This window comes from Prinia subflava, chromosome 1 (genome assembly GCF_021018805.1).
Source record: "Prinia subflava isolate CZ2003 ecotype Zambia chromosome 1, Cam_Psub_1.2, whole genome shotgun sequence".
Classification (NCBI taxonomy): Eukaryota; Metazoa; Chordata; class Aves; order Passeriformes; family Cisticolidae; genus Prinia; species Prinia subflava.
Genome location: NC_086247.1, coordinates 31,038,953 through 31,058,418, shown reverse-complemented (window position 1 = coordinate 31,058,418; position 19,466 = coordinate 31,038,953).

The window sequence follows — 19,466 nt, the reverse complement described above, 5'->3', positions numbered from 1 at the left end:
ATTTCTTGTTTTACTGGGGATTCTTCTGATACAAATGTCAAAATTTTTGCACTCATCCTGTGGCTTTTGAGAGCACCTCACTTCTTAAAAAATTAATTTTATTGATTAGGAACAAAGTGATTGAAAAAATAAATTTAAAGATGTACATTTATATGTTGCTATATGCATTTTATGCATATCATAATTTTATACATATATGAGAAAAAGACAAATATGGTCAAAGCTATGATTTTATAAATTAAGTAAGACAAAAAAAGAAAAAGGATTAATCCTAAAAAATATATTGAATATTTGCATAATGTTACAATATAAATAATCTTTTTGCAATTATTCAATTAAGAGGTAAAACTATTGTCCTTAGTAATTAAGTAACCTGTGTTACAGAGGAGTTTATCACAGCGTTTAAAATAAACTCAGTTGTGTGAATAAAGTGGAAACTTAAGTGAACTTTATGTTTGGTTTTTTTTGCATTTGGGTTTTTGACGTGTTAGGACAGGTTCTAATTGAAACACTGAACTTCATGTGCTTTTTGCCAACAGCCTATGAATATAATTTCTGCTGATTTAAGAATCTGATGTCAGGGCAGTAAGTATGCAATTAGCTTTAGTTTAAGTGATAGCAACATGCTGTAAATAAGAATCTTAATTGTGTTTGCAAGATTAAAATTCAGTTTCATTGTTTTTTTCCCCTTGCTTCTTTGGTGGCTTTGTGGTGTATTCGCATTGCTACCTCTAAATGAATGTCAACTTGTTTTACCTCGACTGCAGCCAATCGATACTTCATTAGGCTGAATTGTCTTGTGCCCATGCAACCTTGAAGCTGTGGCTTAATTACCACCCATATTATGCAGTGGCTCAGAGTGCTGTGCTCAGCTGTGTCAGTTTTGAACAAAAGCCATGCTGTTGCCTGTATTTAGGAAAAATGGACTTTTGAACCAAAGAACTATAATATTTTCAAAGTTAACAATTCATGATGATAACCCTTTTTTAAATGTGTATGTCAGTTCTCCATAAGTTTACATTTGAATAGGTTTCTGCATATTGCAAAATTTCAAAAGACGAGTACCTTTGCTTTTCATGTTCAACCCATCTCTGATTTAAGATAATTTTAAATTAATGGCAAAGTAACATTCATCTGAAAGAGAAGACAGGAGAAAGTGCAGTCAAATGGCAATCATGACAAATGACATCTCTTGTCTGAGAGTCATTTTTCCTCACTAGACTGATTTGTCATCCCCACTTTTGACATTTTTCATCCTGCTATGAAATCACATTGACAGAATAAGATATTTCTACACTTAACAGTGGGACATAGAAGATGGCACTCTGCCTTCATTTATTTTTTGTATTACATTTAAGGGTTTGTAAAATTTGTAAGCAACTAAAATCTGATGACAAATTTCATTTGCTTTATAAAATATAAAGTTCACACTCTCCTATAATCCTAAAGTAAATGTTGCTATTTCATTTGTGTCAGGTCATTATGCAACACAGAGAAAAACAAATCTCCATGAAGAAGATTTTCCACTTGAGAGTATTGCCTTGAAATGAGTAAGGATTATCAAATCCAGTAACAATGAGGACAAACTACCTAACTTTAATGTGTTGTGCCCATTGCCTTGGACATGTCAAAGACCTGTGGCTGGCATTTGCAATTTCTTACTTCAGCACTAAAAACATAAGACTTGTCTGTTGCTGAACATCTTGTGTCCATGCAGATAGATATAATTTGCTTTTTTAGCTTTTTCCTCCAGATCATGCACACTATACAGAGGCATCAGCATTTTCTCTTGAATTATAACAAAGGAAATACTAGGTACAGTCTTAAAAAGCAATCCTTGGAGATCACATAAATGCAACCAAATTTGTAGTGACTTGTATACATGGCACAGAGAGTAATTATTTTTGTTGTGTTTTTTATTTTTGTTCTTTTTTTGTTTGCCTGGTTTTTGTTTTTATCAAATGCCTCATGACTACTCTTGTGTAGACAAAAACATTTATATATGTGTATGTATCCATGCCTAGTACCTTACTGATGGTGAGGCATGCTGACCACAAAATAGGAATATTGTTGCCTTACATAAGCCATGTTTGAGTGCTCAGAGGATGATAGCCCTCTTTAAAGTTCTTTTAGAAAATTTAGTGAAGAAAATTTTAAAAAATGCTTTCTGAGAAAATATTTTTTTTATTTGTCTGATTTTTGTGTTCAATGAACTAGATCTGTGGCTAGATATCACTGTTAGCAGAGTGTCTTTCAATGTTCACATCAGAAAATCAACTACTAGTAACCTCTCACACTGGTTCTAATTATCAGCATGTTGAGAATTTTCACACCCTTTATAACATGCAAATGTTACTCGTTATACATGCCTTTTGTGTTCAGATCAGGCCTATAAAACATGCCAGAATTTGTACCAACAGTGTGAGCCTGCAACTTCATGACAATATTAGTGTATATTCTGTTGTATGTACTGTTTGTACATACAACATGTACTGTTTTCTATTATAGCAAAGTACAAACAAACAACTTTCACTTAATTAATTAACAAACATTGTGCAATGCATCAGATGCTTTTAATTATTATTTTCCTGCTTGAATGAAAGGAGGTGGCCACCCTTTGAATTCATATTTCGTAGACTTCATGTGGCTCTATTCTTATTCTTTACCCACATTTATCTCCTAATAGATTTTAGGCAAGGTTCAGATCATCATTTTGTGAGAATAGACATGACAAGTCAGCAGAATCAGTGACTTTCTACCTATTACATATAAAGAAATAGAAAACACATCCCTGCATGTGAGGTACCTATCTGCGAAAGTTTTCATTTTGTCAGATAAAAAATTTTAACTGTTTGCATATAAAGGGAGTTTTTGATTAACCAAAAGGGGATACTGTTCATTTCTGCCATTAGACCATTCTTAAAGTTGCAAAGTGTTTATCTGCCTTCTGTAGAAAGAAATTCTTATTCAAGTTCACAGTTCTACTTGAGAATGTGGGCATAATCAATAAGCAGGACCACAATGGCTTAATTCCAGCCAGCAACTATGAACAACACAGCCACTCATTCACTCCTTACCCAGAAGATCAGGGAGAAAATCAGAAGAGCAAAAGTGATAACTTATGGGTTGACATAAAGGTACTTTAACAGATAAAGCAAAAGCCTCCAACACAAGCAGAAAATTCTGAGGAATTCATTAACTGCTTCCCAAGGGTAAGTAGGTGCCCAGCCATCTCTAGGAAGGCAGGCCTCCAACATGCCTAGCAGTAACTTGGTAAGTCATTTAGCATCACTCTGAGTGTCCCTCTCTCCTTCTTCTTCCTTCAGCTTTCTATGCTGAGCATATGGTGTGGGATATGCCTTTGTTCACTTGAGGTCCCAGCTGTGTCCTCTCCCAGCTCCTTGAACACCTAGAGCCTGCCTGTTGAGAAGCACAGAAGGCTTTGATGCTGTGTAAGCACTGCTCAGCTGTAGGGAAAACATCCCTGAATTATCAACACTGTTGATGGACAGCACAAGTCCAAAATAAACCCCCATGCCAGCTACCATGAATAGTATGAATTCTATCAAATTCTTCTAGCCAAAACCATCTAGAAGAAGGATGCCATTCGCTGTTCTAGTCTATTTAAAACGTACATTTGGGAAATTTCCCTTTGTGCTTAGTGTTTCATAAAGTTGTCCCTCTAAATTCTTCTCACTTCCTCTGTTTTAATGAATGTATGTGAGATAGAAAGACATTGTAATGAACATGGTTTATTCCATCAAATCCAAAATAGGTCTATTTGTATTTCTACAATGAATTACACCTGTTCATAAGAATATTTTGAGTAACTATCTTAATATGAAAATGTTTATTATTTACTCACAAGATTTCAGGAAATGAGTGTCCAACATAACCACGCTCCTGTATAACATTATACAGCCACAGGCAATCAGGAACACAACATGAAATTCACTCTTCAGTCATGTTTTGTGATGATCTCTTTACTCTTAAGGAGTTTTCTCGGGTGACAGAATAACTTAAATTGGTAAAACTTTTCCCCAGTATACCCTAGCTATATTGCTAGCACCTACCATTCATTAGTATACTAAAAGGGAAGAAAGCTTATACTGTAATATGACAAAAATGTCATGAGGTGAAATTGTATGTACAACTCAGCCTTAATCTAAGTTCAGTCTAGTAGGAGCTATGAACTTGACAGAGGACAGAGATTAGTTTTGGACTTTGATTCCTAAAACATGGGCAGTAAATTTTGTCACTTGATTTTGTGTTATGTGTATATGGGCATCAAGAGATAATTACAGCAGAAAAGGAGAAGCTAAACTGGAGAAGATCATTAAGATCAAATGATATGAGGCAAAATTCAGTTACTCTCTGTTTGCTCAATGGGTAAAAGAAGGTAGCAAAAAATCTTACAAAAAACTAAAAAATTACCAGCAACTTCCATTGATTTCCCCCATTTCTTTCCTTGCCAACAGAAGAGTTATGACCCATTTCACTTTTACTGATCATCTTCATCATCACAGATGAGAGTAAATTCCATGGACTAGAGTTCAGCAGGAATGTGCATCACTCTCATGAGCATCAGACGTGGCCTCATGTGATCCCTGGAATGTAAAAGTAGGGCAGCAGGGAGAAGGTAAGATATTTCCTTATGTATACAATCATGATAAGAGAGATATAAAATACATTATCTCAGGAAAATGTCTGCAATTTAAAATTATTAGGGTAGAGGAAAGAATCTTGATATGTTGTTAAAATAGGAGAAAATGTTTTTGAGGGAATAAATAAAGCATTAAATTTACTTCATTTCTGAGAAAAAAAAAACAGGGAAAGGATGCCATAATACTTTAAAAACACTTGAAGGTGTGTTTATAAACTATAATCTAGAGTAAATGCATAAGATGGAGCAAATATCTCTAAACTGAAGTAAAACAACCAAGAATTGGAAATACGTGAAGTTTATTAAAAAATATTACTGTAACAAAACTGAAGATCCAATTTAACCTAGGCTGTTGATCTCAAATACATTTTGGGTTAAAGATGAAAAATCATCATATATCTCACATCAGACTAGATAATTTGAATGCTTCTTGCTGAGTTTAAGCTATATAAATATACCAATCCAACTATCCAAATTAATTTCTTTAAAAACACACACAAGGCCTTGTTGGCAATGATAAACTGAACTCACACCCAAGTACAATGAAATATGTTTCTGAAGATCTCCCTTTAAATTCCTCCCACTAAAAAGCCAAAACAAAATAAAAAGCAGCTATCTACTCTCAAGTTGATTTCCAGATATAAATCTACACACATAAATTTTCAGTATAAATTATTTTCATTGTGTAACTGGCTGTAAACTACTGAAATAGACAGCAGTCAAGAATAAGCAGTTGAGGCAATATAATAGGGTTATTTCATCACTCCTGTTATGATGTTTTTTACTATTGCAAAAGAAGAATGTTCAAAAAGTTGTTAAAATATTGGAATTATTTGGTGTACTTAAGAAACTTTGGTAAACAGAAAAGCTTCATTCAGAATATAGGCTGTCTATAGTACATCTTCAGTTAAAATATTGAGTAGATCTGAACAAAAAGTCAATATGTAATTTTTGAGTGAATGAATGTAAATTTTTACCTTTGAAAGCAAAAATGAGTTTGTCATATAAAGCTAATTTTAAAATATTTAAATAAAATATTTTCAACCATTCTTTAAATTAGAATGATTTTGATCATTTATTTCTATACTAATTGTAGCTTAAAGGGGCAGTTTATTCACTAATATTAAAACCGAGTTTATTAGTTTTCTTTAAAAAATGTAGCAATGAAGTGACTAGAAATTTTTATTATATTTAATAATTTATAGCACTGCAGTTAGAGAGAGACATACAAGGCTGGATATAATAAAAACTCTCATTGTTTCATACCGTTTAAGGCCAGAAGGTTCAATAGATCATCTAATCTTACTTCTGGTATATCACCTGAGATAAATCCCCAGTGAATCCCAACTCAGTCATATACAAACTGTGCACAAAACTACTTTCATTCTGGGGGAACTTAACTGTGTAGTTTTCATCTAATTACACAACTATTTCCAATTAACTCAGTAAGTTTCTTTGTTTATCTCTAGAACTGGTTCTGTGGAGGCTGGAGGTTGAGTCGCTGTGATGGTGGCTCTTTCTGCACAGTGTTACATTTTAAGGAAACTAGAATGGAGTGTCTGCAGTGCTGTGTCAGGATACAAAGCCAAAGTGGATTCTCATTCTAAGCATTATTCAAACCAGTTTTGGTCATATACAGTACTTAATTTTTCTTGAGTGGTAGAGATAATGAAATCACAATGCCTGTTCCCATGATACATTATGGCAACAAGGATATGTGTTTCAGCACATTTGCAATCTCTGGATGGACTGTAGACCCTCCTTCCTTTTGGGGTTTTCTCAATACACTGAGCTTAGAGTTGGACCTTAGTATCTTTATTAAATTTCACCCATTACCAAGAAAGTTTTTCAGACCAATTTTGCACCCTCTAGTTGTTTAGTCTTGGTCTTCAGATGATGTTAATCTCCTAAAAAGCTGCAAAATAAAAGTATTTTTCGAATGGAATTACATGTGTGTATAGATGAGGAGTAAGTTAGGATTTGATACTAAAAAAGAGATAATAAATCATGAAGTTAAGAAACTTACGTAAAACAGTTTGTCAGAACAGTTTGGTGTGTTGCACCTTTTTTGATGTACCAGAACAAAACTACATTTCTCCTGTTTTGTTTGGGTTTGTCATAGATGCTAATGTGTTTGCTACTTGGGTGCTTACTGAACAATAACTATTATGTATTGATATCTTCTCACACATTCTCCTAAGATTATGGTGGAGAAATTACTGCAATGTGAACAAGGCTCTAATCAGAAATAGCCCATCTTCATCTTTTGAAAGGTTTTTCTTTTTAAGAATGTGGTCTCTGAATAATTTCTGTAGTGGGAGCACCTGTGCATGATGGAATTTGCTAGGGCTGATTTTGTGGTGTTTATAATATGTCCTTTTTATCTTTCCTGCTGTTCCATGACTTATTTTGATTTGTCCAGTATATATATATATACATAAAAAGCTCTAAAACCAGTTTTTATGAATTACAAACAGACTTGTCTCTTAAGGTCTTTCTTGTAATGTTACTTGTGAACTCTTGCATTTAATTGATGTGCAACTAAGTCTGTACAGAGACAGTGGTGTGTACATACCAATTGTCTTCCTTAACAGTGTATTTCATGCTCAATACTTTTTTTCCTTGTTTTTCAGCTATACCTGAGTGAGTGTAAATCTGGTGGATGATGCTCTAAAACTAGAGAGTAAGGCTGGTAAGCAGGACTCAACACACTAATTTTAGGATATTCCTTAGGATATTCCTCTTGTAAGGGAGGAATGTGTCAATATTGTGATGACTTACAAAATGAGTACTAGATGTAGTAATTTGGCTTGTCACATGATGCTAGAGTCAAGAAAGTAAAGAAATAATCATTTAGGGATCTAAGACTGAATTCTACTTTTGGTTTAAGCTGGATTCAAATGACTTATTTAGACAAGAGTGTTATTAGACACTTTGAGTTGTTTAGTGCATTGAAAACCATAGGGAATACAGCACCATATAAAATATGGTATTTATGCAGTCGTCAGTAGATTTTTCTGCAAAAAAAAAAGAAAATAAATAAAAAGTTTAGCATACCATGCAGCACAATGTGAAACTGATTCTGAATTGGAGTGTTGGACTAGAAGAACTGCCTTAAAGAAATAAAGGAAACATGCAGAACATCACAAATGTTATGCTGATTCTCATTTACTGATAGTGAGGAGCAATTTCAATCTCAATTTGTGCATGTGGACATATTCACATAGACACATTTACTGTAGACTTTCAACTCGGAGGTCTATGCTATGAAGTCTTCTCAAGTTCTGTACAATGCTGATGGAGAGAGCCATCTCCAGAAAAGCAGTACAAGATTCTATTTTTGTATTCTTTAGGTCACTTTCTGAAGAGACTTTCTTTTCCATTAACTATGCAGAAAATTTAGATGCCTGAATTAGGTAAAGTGACTACACCTGGAAAAGCTAGAGGTTTTATTGTTGTTATTATCATTTCATCAAGGATGTAAATGATCAGAAATGGTTGTATAGATTCACAGATGGGAGAATACAGGTGGTGGTTAAACATGTTGGTCTTTGAAATAATTTTATGCTATTCACAAGTAAGAAATAGGAATTCTTTACTTAGGTTAGATGAGCTTGGCTTCTTTGTGAAGGTTAATTTTTTAATAAATTACCAACAAAATAAATTTTATATAAAATTTTAAAATTGTTTAAGAAATGCTACTGGTGACTGCAAAGAACTCCAAGGAAACTTAATTCTAATGTGTTATTACCTTTAGTTGTAGAAAAGCTCTGGTCTAACCAAATCTGCAAGCAATAATTGAAGGTATAAAGTATTTTGCTCTGATGACATTCTTATTACTTTACTATCAGCTTGAGAGTTGACACTCAGAAACCTATGCACCAACATCAGAATCTAAGAAATACTAACACACATAAAAATTAGTTTCTTGGTCTAGATTTCTATTGTAATGTACCACAAGCATATAGTGTATAACTTCCATATTTCTTGTGTCTGAGGTTCTTACAAAATTTGAAGGGTAGTAGACATCCTTTAGCATTCAAATCTACTTGTCTGGATTACTGAATCAAAATGTTCCCTTGAAGTTTATTTCTTAAACTTTCTTATGAAAAAAGGTGTCTTCTATCCATTTGGTTTGGCCACTTAATTCCCATTAGATTGAATGCACCCCAAGTGAAAAAGGAATTGAAGCCCTTATGATGACAAATCTAAAATGTGTGCTGACCCACACTTTAGATTAAGTGGGCAAAATTCTGTACTGCTTTAAAGAATGTTTGTGCAAGTACCTCTATTAGTAGTTTTCAGGTGGCTACATGCTGCACAAAAGTGTATGGATCAGTAAGTGCCTCAGTATTAATTTCTAATTCTTTCTGCCATAAGTGCTAACTTGATGCTTTTAAGTCCAGAATCCCAGACTTGGTCCCTGTACATATCCTAGACAGGCTTGGCTGCCTGGCTTGGAAATGTTGCTACCAAGTCTTGGGCCCATTTGCAAGTCATTGCATAATGCAGTGACAGAGATGGTGTTTTCCCTCTGTGGATGGCACCTTATAAAATACAATAAACAGTGTATTTCCTTATGAATGTTATTTCCATTAGCTGAAGTGTTCAAGGTGTATAATCTGACCTTTATGATTACAGCTCGCTCGAGAATCACATATGAACATGTGAATAAATTGAGTACCAGGTAAAGTTTGTACAATAACTTGACACAACAAAATGTACATGCAGGTACACTGCTGTGTATATAATACTTCTAGTGCTGACTTTTAACAGTCCTACTTGGTGACAGCTGTCTGTTTAAGAATTTGGCATTGTATAATTTGGGACTGAAGATGATAGAGCCATGTGAGAGAGATGTTGCTTGTGTGTGTAAGTGGAGAGCTGTGTCTCTGTAAGCTTCAAAAGGTCAGAACTTGATTTAATAAACTTTTCTTCCCAGAAAAAAAGCTTTCTTCTTGAGTGTGTAACATTGTTAGAAAGCTGCATGTCTGGAGACATTGCTAATAGGCTTGTGAAACCTTTTGCTCTACCCAATGCTGTCTTGAATATTCATACCGGATCTGGTCTGAATAAGCCAAAATCCTTAAAATGTTATTTCCTGATCTGTATGCTTTAGATCACTTCTGCCTTCTGCAGTACCCTCTATGAAGGTGCAAAGCTGGGATTTCCATATCCTCCAAGTGCCTCTATGCTTCACTCTGGCATCTCATTTCATCACTGGTCTAGTAGCACCCTTGTTGGTTGTCTCTAATAATACCTTATAACCCCCTTTCCTTTCCTTGATCACCCACCAGTGCTGTATTTTTATTGCTATAAATGTCTTTAACCCCTCTATATAATTTCTGCTTTTTCCATATAGCTGTTTTTCAGTCTGCAGTCTCTACATGACAGCACAAAACATCCTACTCTTACTGCTCCTTTTGTTTTCTTAGGTCATGATGCCTCTGAGACAAGGTGTTTTTTATCCACTGGAAAATATTGTCCTGGAGTCCTTGGATGACCAATAGGACTTAAAAAGTTTTCTGATATGAAGCTTGCCTTTGATAATCTCTGATAAGATACCTATCTTCTTGCTCATTGGAATCTGACCACCCTCAGCTTCTATAGCTTCACAGGCACCTGAGATGAGAAATAATTTCTAGAGGGGTAACCACAGGCAGCAAAGAGTACTGTATGCATAATTTACATACTGTAATTCTTAATTTTGCCAATTTAATGCCTAATTCACAGGCATGTGCCATTAGCAATGGATAACTCGCTTCTTGCTTTCTCTAGAATGCTTCAGAATATGATCACGGGTGCTCAGACCAGTTACATTGTCTAAATAAATAACAGACACATATTCAGGATGCCTAGATTTTCTTTTTCAATGGGCTCAAAAAGAATCTTTTCCTTCTGAAGCAAGGATGGATGTGCTATATGGATGGGTATTGCCTACAGATGTGGTGAGACCATTAGCACTTCTACTTTTATAACATGCATTTAGGTCTAGCAAATTAGTGCTCAAAGTTTTGTAGAGGCTTCTGCAGCTGTATCTGTGAGATGTGTAATATGCAGATGCTGTGCCTTGCTGCAATCTCTGTAACCTTTGCTCAGTCGAAGGTGAGGCCTTTTTATTAAAAAAAGCCCTTTTTAAAACTCAGTAAAGGAAGCTATTCCAGGATATCTTCACAACACCTAATGGTGGGTTTGGGTTCCAGGAGAGAAAGACTTATTCATATAGCCCTTTACCAAAGTATTAATCATATCTAAATTAAAACGTTACGATCACCACGCTGATGCACAGTGTTGCCTTACATAATCTTCTCCTGCTTATTCTCATGTTGCTCCAGACTGGTGACCAAGACAAGGCCATCTGAACTATCATAGAAACTTCAGAGGAGGGGACTGGAAAATGGGGCAGCAGGAGGAGAGAAAGCTAGATCTAGTCTGTTTCTACTATGTGGTTAGGACCCAGTGGACATGTCCTTATGTTCTACATTCTGCTCGTTCAAAGTCTTCTCTCAAACAGATGGGGACATATGAGATGCCAATTATTTTGACATGTATTACTAGGGGCTAAAATGCATCTATCCCCTATTAGGTTAGCCTGGAGTGCAATAAAACCTAGTCTGGACCTCAGATTCCTGTTTCAACATGTTCATTGATTTGTAGATGACAGGAATGTTTGAAGAAGTGCTGAAAAACCCACCTCAGCTTGACCCATCTTGAACTGATGCTTTTAAGTGCTCATGAAGATCCTACATCCTTGATATGGAGCAGGAGGAAGAAACTGGAGTTAACGAATGGTACCACATATCAAACTCTCCATAGTCTCAATGTTCAATTACACTTCCAAGATACTTGCATGATTATGAACAGAAGAGGAATGCTAAACAGATTGGAGGACACTCTTTCCCGGGACAAGACTTAGTACCAGGTCCAAGGCATCCTTTTGAATGCCACATTTAAAATTAAAGGTGTGTGAAAAACAGGCATGCCCAGATGTGAGTTGAGAGAAGACCATTTACAACTGGCAGAGCCACAAATTTCACGAATTTTGAGAACCTTGAACTGCAGTAATTTTTTTTTCTTTTTGCATACTATATATCAGTGAACTAGATCTGGAATTTGATCTTGCAATGAGATGATTTCTGATGATAGCCTCCAATATTTTATTTGCTTGTTAGGTTGATTCGGGCATGTGTTCAAGTGTCGTAAACTGTGTCTATTGAGAAAGAGAGAATAATTCAATAAGTTATGTAAAATATCACCAAAAATTTGAGCAAAATGCAGCCAGTTTGACTTTCTGACAGCTACCATACAATTTTAATAAAGATAGTCCTAATGATATATGGAAACTCCTGTGAGCCCCATTGAATTCAGTTATCACTTTTGCATCATGTTAACATGAGAAATTTAGGTCAGAGAAGAGAAATAATTGTTTTTAGAGCTTTAAGCTAGCTTTACTTGGATAAATTTTCCTTGGACAACTACCTTGACTGAATTTTGAAGTCTGGTTTCAAACTGAGGTATATTAGAGTTTAAAAATACACCTCATATGTTAAGAAATGTTAACACACATAACATATTGCCTGCTTCTCTGTAATAGTAGAACTAAAGCATTGAATAATTATTGAATAACTTAGATATTGTTAAGAAAATCCTATTTCACTAAGGGTAGCTCTTATACTATGTATCACATTCCTGAATGAAAGACAAAACCAGGGAATAGTTATTGTTACAAATGGACCATCTTAAAAGAGTATGGGAAGAAAGAGTGATGTTCTTTGCTAGAGAAATGAAGTTGGAACTTAAAATTTTTCTCATGAGAATACTAGTAAAATATAAACAAGGTAATGAAAATAAAAGTACAAATAGAATTCTTCATAGGCTAAATGATCTAAATTATTAATATCTATGAGGAATTCTGTAACATAAAATGACAAGAACAAAAATGTGTTGTTCAAATGATATATTAGGAAGATTTCACACCACCAAATCAGACTGAAAAAGGATGGGAGAATCATTAAAGTAATCTAGATTTAACTGAAATGTGTAAAGTCAATATCTTATTAACTAAATGTTTTGCTAGTATACAAAAAATTTGGATATAAAACATGAAGGTAGAATTTCCATATTCTAAAATGATTTGATTTTGGTTTGGATGTGTGAAGAGAAAAAGGAAAATATGACCAACTGAGTGTTGGCTAGTATATAATCAGCATGTATAATTTCTTTCAGAATGTAAATATCAGGAGACTGGAAATAAAGGTAATAATGTGGGATAGAATTATGCAAAGTTTGGAATTGTTTGGCAACAGCTTGTGCAAATCAAAACATTTCTGAAAATAAGCAGTACATGTTTGTGCCTCTTCCCTATGTGAAATCCTAAGCATTTCCATGAGACGTTAGATCTTTCTGTTTTTTAAACAGAAATGGAAATTTGACTGAAAAGCCTTCATAAACTTGCCAAGTAGTTCTGTAAGATCTCTTGAACAGATCTATATTGAACTGGCATAAGTAATCACTCAAGCCATCAAATCACTTGACTTTTATCATGGCCCTGTGGGGCCAGAGACTAAAACACATGAAAACTATCTAGGGGAGAACTTGATCTGCAAAAGAGTTGGAGTAAAACAACTGTATGGATCCTGTTTAAAATTTGTTGCTATCCAGCTATGGTGATTCATGCTAATGCAAGATTTATCTGTCATTATGGTTATGTGGCCATGCTTCTGACCCTAAGAGTTGGAAAGGGTGATAGTGAAGCTACACAACGGACATTAAACACGAGAACATCAAGCCTACAGAAACAGAATATTTCTATGGAAGGGCAGTACTAAAAAAAATCAGGAGTCTTCATAGGATATTATATCTATCTATGCACCCATGTATCTGTGTATCTATGTATCAATTGGAGGTTGGGCTAGATCACCCTCAAAGTTGCCTCCAATCCAAATTCTTCAGTGATTTTATGATTTATGATGTTAGCGTGTTTGATTGAACTCCAGCTACTGAAAGAAAATATATCTTCAAGGAGGGCATTCAATGAAGTAGGTTAAATACCGGATTTCAAAGACAATCAGCAATCAGTAAAAAGTGTTTATATAGGTCAGTATTAAAATGGCCTGGACAATGAGATCAAATGATATTTGGGACAGTAGAAGTTTTTGGAACTTGTTTAAAGTCCTTGAGGATCAATTAGTCTTCAGATATACTATGTAGTCATGTGGTCACATGAACAGTGTAATTTACTCCTGCTACAATGAGTGTTACATTTTGCTAAGAAAAAAACACAGTCAATAAAATGACAGAGCTATCAAGTTTCAGTACTTTTTTCCAAAAATATGCAAATATATGGGCCTGTCAATTTAATATAGCTAAGGAATAGTGGTGTTGATTACTTGAATTCATTTAAAATTTTATTTCAGTTTTTGACTAACAAGATGTACCAACAAAAAGGCCTGGTAAGTACTGGAAAATTTGGCTAAACTTAGATGACAGGAGCAATTCAAAGATAAACTTTATTCAGTGAAGATGAAACACTGCAACATTTTTTTCAAACTATTGGGGGGAAAAATATTCTAGTGAGAACTTTTTTTCTTCTCACCATCACAAACATGAAGAAGATAGTGACAGACAATACACAGTCTAAGAATTTTTCTTATCTTGTGCTAGACTCTGGATCTCGGCTGTTCCTTCTAGGATCCCTCTGTAGTCAATGGAAAGAAAGAAATTTTAGAGCCTTATTTGTCTCATGTAAATTATATATATGTATCTCTAAATTGCTGTAGGGATGAAATGAGAACGACCTGGAAGTCTGTATCTCCACTTATGGAAAAAAACAGACATAGATGACTCTATTCTTCCTCAGTCTCTTATAACTATACCATGGTCATGGCTTCAGCTCCTGAATGTTTAATGGTATTTCTGCAGTATAAATATGTATCCCAGGAAGGCAGAATAAGGTGCTTTCTGATAACGGTGAGATTCTTCTAGTTTTGTCTCCTAAATTGTCTGGTAATTTTCTAGTAGAAATATCTAGTTTTAGACACAGGACCATTTGAACACTATTCTTTGGATTCAGGAATGGAAATTAGTGTAGTATTATGTTTAGTGTACTCAGACTGTACTTTCTCTAAAAGCTGTCTGGAAATGTTGAAGGGCCTTGGTTCTAAATAAAAACATAAAGTGATGAATTAAACAAAATCAGAAATAAAATACCAAACCAAAACCAACCAACCAACCAAACAAACAAACAAAAACCAAAACCAAAAACAACAACAACAAAAAAGATTATATTAAGTTTCAGCTTTCTTGTGTATAGAAGTCTCTATAAACTTAGTGAAACTTCATAAACTTTGAAACAGAGGCTATCAGTATCAATTTTAGATGGTCTTGAGCAGAAGTAGTTAATATAAATCAAGACTATACATATGTGTGTGGAAAGAAAGAGAGAGAGAAACTCAGGAGATGTAGAAGAGTGAAATGAGTTTGGTAAAGAAATAAAATGTTTCGGTTATTTATATAAATCAAACCAGCTGTACCCTGGGGGAAGGATGTGAGATAGGTAGTAGAAGAACACAATGAAGTTGAATATAGACTTATTGAGACATCACAAGCAGAACCCTGACTTTTCATTAATTTTAGGTATAAAACTTAAATTGGATTGTGGAACAATGGTATTGGGGCTTAATATGAATATTGAGAAACAGTATGAAATATGTCAAAAGCAAGAGAAAAGGAGCTTGAACTCTACCTGAAAATGTACCAGGTCTTCCAGTATGGAGAGATATTTGGGAGTTGGGGTGTTTTCCTATGCATAGTCACTCTCTTGAATACATTGCCAGGTATAATACTGGAAACACAAATAAGAATTATTTAAGCTGTAAGTTCTTTGAGACAAAGGTTTATTCTTCTTACCTGTTTGTACCATACCTTGATTAATAGATGTTTATTTTTGTACATAAATACATAAATAATAGCTGAATTTCCTAACAGAGTTATATATAAATTAAAAAAAAAAAAAAGGAAAAAAAAGTCAGACCTATAAATTGGACAATTCCAATAAAATTCCAGGCTTTACTACCACCTTACCCACTCACAGGTCCTGAAGGATATAACATGCTCCCTTATTTCACTTCACAGTTTCTGCACAGTACAACAAGGCTTTTGTGATGAGATACATATCTCAACAGTTTGGAGTTTGGGAATAGATTCAAACTATTCAGATTGTGTTGGTCTGTAAAATTGGTTGGAAATCTCTTGTGAGAACATTGTTCTCATGAGATTTCTGGTATTGTCTTCTGTGAATCAGATCATAAATACTGCAAGAACTTTTTTGTTTCAGACTTATTTCTGTGGTTCTTTTCTCACAAGATAATTAGAAATATGGAACTGCACATAAATGAATAATAATAAAAATAAAGTCAACAAAGAAAGAGAAAGTTTATAAAAATAACTTGAAAATTTGGCAAAGACTTAAAGACTTTCTGTTTCTTTCCACTGCTCCTTGCTCTCTGAAAGCAGTGCACTCTCATTTTTATTCACGCTTTACATGTGTTGCAGCACATCACTAATACTCCATCTATACGTATATGCTATCAGTTTATTAAGGTTTTAATTATATAACTTTTCATGTTGGGCTTGTGATCCTCTCTTTGTGTCTTTCAGAACAGTTCTATTCAATAGCTTTTGATCTGCTAGGAGCTTAAGGACTGGGTTGCCACTGATGCTGTTTGCCAGCAGCAAAGGGAACTTGGATATGGCCTGACCATGGAGACTGATAGGCCATAAGATATTAAGCTCCCACCAATTTCTATTTTCTCTTTCAAAGATTGCTAACCTCATCTCCCCAGGGACTGCAACTGCTGCCAGCCTTTAAACCAAGAGGAGCAATCTCTCTCTCTAATTCATAATTACTAGGTCACAATGAGCATTGTTGGTGCTCGCCTTTATTTAATTAGTGAGTATGTGCATTTGTACTGGTGAGAAGTACAACTGGGTGGAAACATAGCCTCATTACTTTAAAATTATTTTTCTATTTCTCTTTTTCCTGCATCTTCCTGTTGTTATATCCATAATATACAGCAGATCATTATCAGTAGCATTAATAAGATTCAATGCTGTGCATATTTTTCAACAAAATTTGTATTGCAAAAGAAACAAGGATAGCACCTTGTAGAATTGAAACAGACAGTCTGCCCCTGAATTTTTACCTCTTCCCTGTGCCTACTCCCTATTATTAATGTATATTATTACTTCAAGTATGTCAGAAAAAGAGACAAACAGTCAGAGGCAGAAATTTCTCCCTAATTCACTCTGCCTAGCCAGCAAAATGTAACACAAAATTATTCAGGGGAAAAATACAATTTTCTGTCATATCTGCCATACACTGATAACAAAGCTACAGGCTAATATGTTTTGATATTTTTGTCACTCGTTTATCATGTGACCTTTCATGCTATCATTAATACAGCTGAGGGACAGAGCAGATACACTGAAATAAGGGTGTGGAGAAGTCAGATTGCTTCTCTAACAACTAACGGTCAGTCACAGCAATTTATGCTTTTCTTCAGTATAGCACTGACTGAAGAAGAGAAATTGTTATTAAAATTTGATATTACTGTCTAGGCTCTGCCATATAGAATTTGCAACTTTTAGCTATAATGGGAATACTGGGAGGGGGGAGGCTTAATAAATTTCCCTTTGAATTATGATATTAATACAATACAACATGCTTGCTCAGATATTCAAAGGATATACAAGTGGAAAAATCATATTCAGGACACTCCAACACTGCACATTAGTCAGAGTCCAGAATTGTCATATCTAAGAAAAATATTTTAATAACATGGGTGCAATCACCTTATATTGGCTCAATTAAAACTCTTGCATTTTTTCATTTCTGCTTGTCTGTTTGTTTGTTTCCAAAATTCCAGTTACTAATCGTGTTGCACAGTATTCAGCAATATTTTCAGGACATCCAAGAAAGTGCAATGTGTCTTTTTTTATGTCTGTGTGTCTTTTATGATAAATGATACCTGGGTTAAATTTGCATTCGGCTTTACACCATTTCTGACAATAGTCTAGATTTTTATGTTGCCTGTGGAGTCTGGTTTGTTAAAATTCCAATATAAAACTAATTTATATTTGACATTAATGAGTTAAGAAATGTTTTATACAGTACATCAGAGCTGAGAGAGAACTTTACAGCATCCTAGTAAAGCAAATTACTGCTGAGTAGAACCATTATGTAAAAAACGAAAAATCTTTCTCTAATCTGAGCTGCTTGTCTTTTGTGATTTTTAATGGTTGTATTAAGAAAAAACTGAAAATTTAACAGACTTTATTTTTTTCTCTTTTACGTTCTATAGGGGAATTGTAATTTCACTAGTTGGAAGAGATTTCTTTCATCAGTGTGCATGTCTGTGCCAGGTCAGAGTAAATCTTTATCTTAATTTATAAAATAATATTAAAACACTTTAACTATTTAAAACAAGCAATAATGTTTTTCTTGGGAATGACTTCTTTGAATACTATTTTTAAGTGCATAAGAAAATGACCTTTACATAAGAAAAAAAAAGTAAAGATGATCTTTAAATAGAAGCATTTTTAAATAGGACCCAGAGAGAGCCTTGTAGACTTGAATCTTTTTGCATTAGATCTGATTGCAAAGTGAAAGTTTAAATTTGTTATTACAAATGTAAAGACCTGTTTTCCAGAAAATATATGCAAATTAATAATTAAATTTGCCAAAATATAACTTGACTTAAATTTGGCTACTTCTGTCAGTAAATTTACACATGTTTGCAGAAATGATCCCTAAATATATTCATGAAAACAGAGGATGCATTAGCACTACTTAGAAATATGTTTTGATGATTTCGTTATTTAGTATTTTGTAAACAAGCCCATAACATGTATTTTTAAACACTTCTGGTCCATTTGTGGTCAAACGGACTGCATACTCCATGCATGTAAATGTTTCTTTATAGATGTATGCATATATGTATATTAAGTGAATTATATATAATTTCATAGCATCAGATTCATGTGTATGGAAGGTAGTGTTAGACAAATAAAAAACCTATTAACTCCTGCAAACTTTAGAACGTTTTATAGAATATTTTTATAGGAGGTAAAGGATTTTGACCTTTTGGTGTCTCTGTAGCAATGTTCTTAAGAGTGTTCTACTGTATTATTATCACTTTTAATTTTTGGTAATTAATAATAATGTTTCCTGAAGCAGTTAATAAGAAAGAATAGATGCAGAAACAATACTGGTGATACAAAGATTTTAAAATTATGTAAACCCATCGCAAAATAATATTAATATGGTCAAAAGACACGTGTAAATATGCTGATCAAGTGTACAAAAATTACGCTAAAATACCCATTAAATTAAAAGCATCTTTCATGCTATTCATATAGAAAAAAAGTAATTTTTTCTTCTCAAATTATAGCCTTAGAAGAGAACTATCGCAAAGTGCATTCTTTCGTTAGTGCACACTTTATTACAGCCTAAGCAAGCCATTGGCTTAGTGGACTTCCCTTTTACCTCCCTGCCACTAACAACAGTCCTGACCTGGAGATGCAGCCTCTTTCAGGATGAGAAGAAAATGTGTCCATGCATGCTTAGTCTATACTACCCTTGAACAGAGTATACATCAAGCTGAATTGTACTGAGTCCTTTTCCTGTTTCTTTTTTTCTCTCTCACTCTCTTTTTTTTTTTTTTTTTTTTCTTTTTTAATAGGAGAAAGTAGCTGTAGTGGAGGCTTTGGGGAGGTGTGTTACTGGCTGCTACCAACAAAGGAT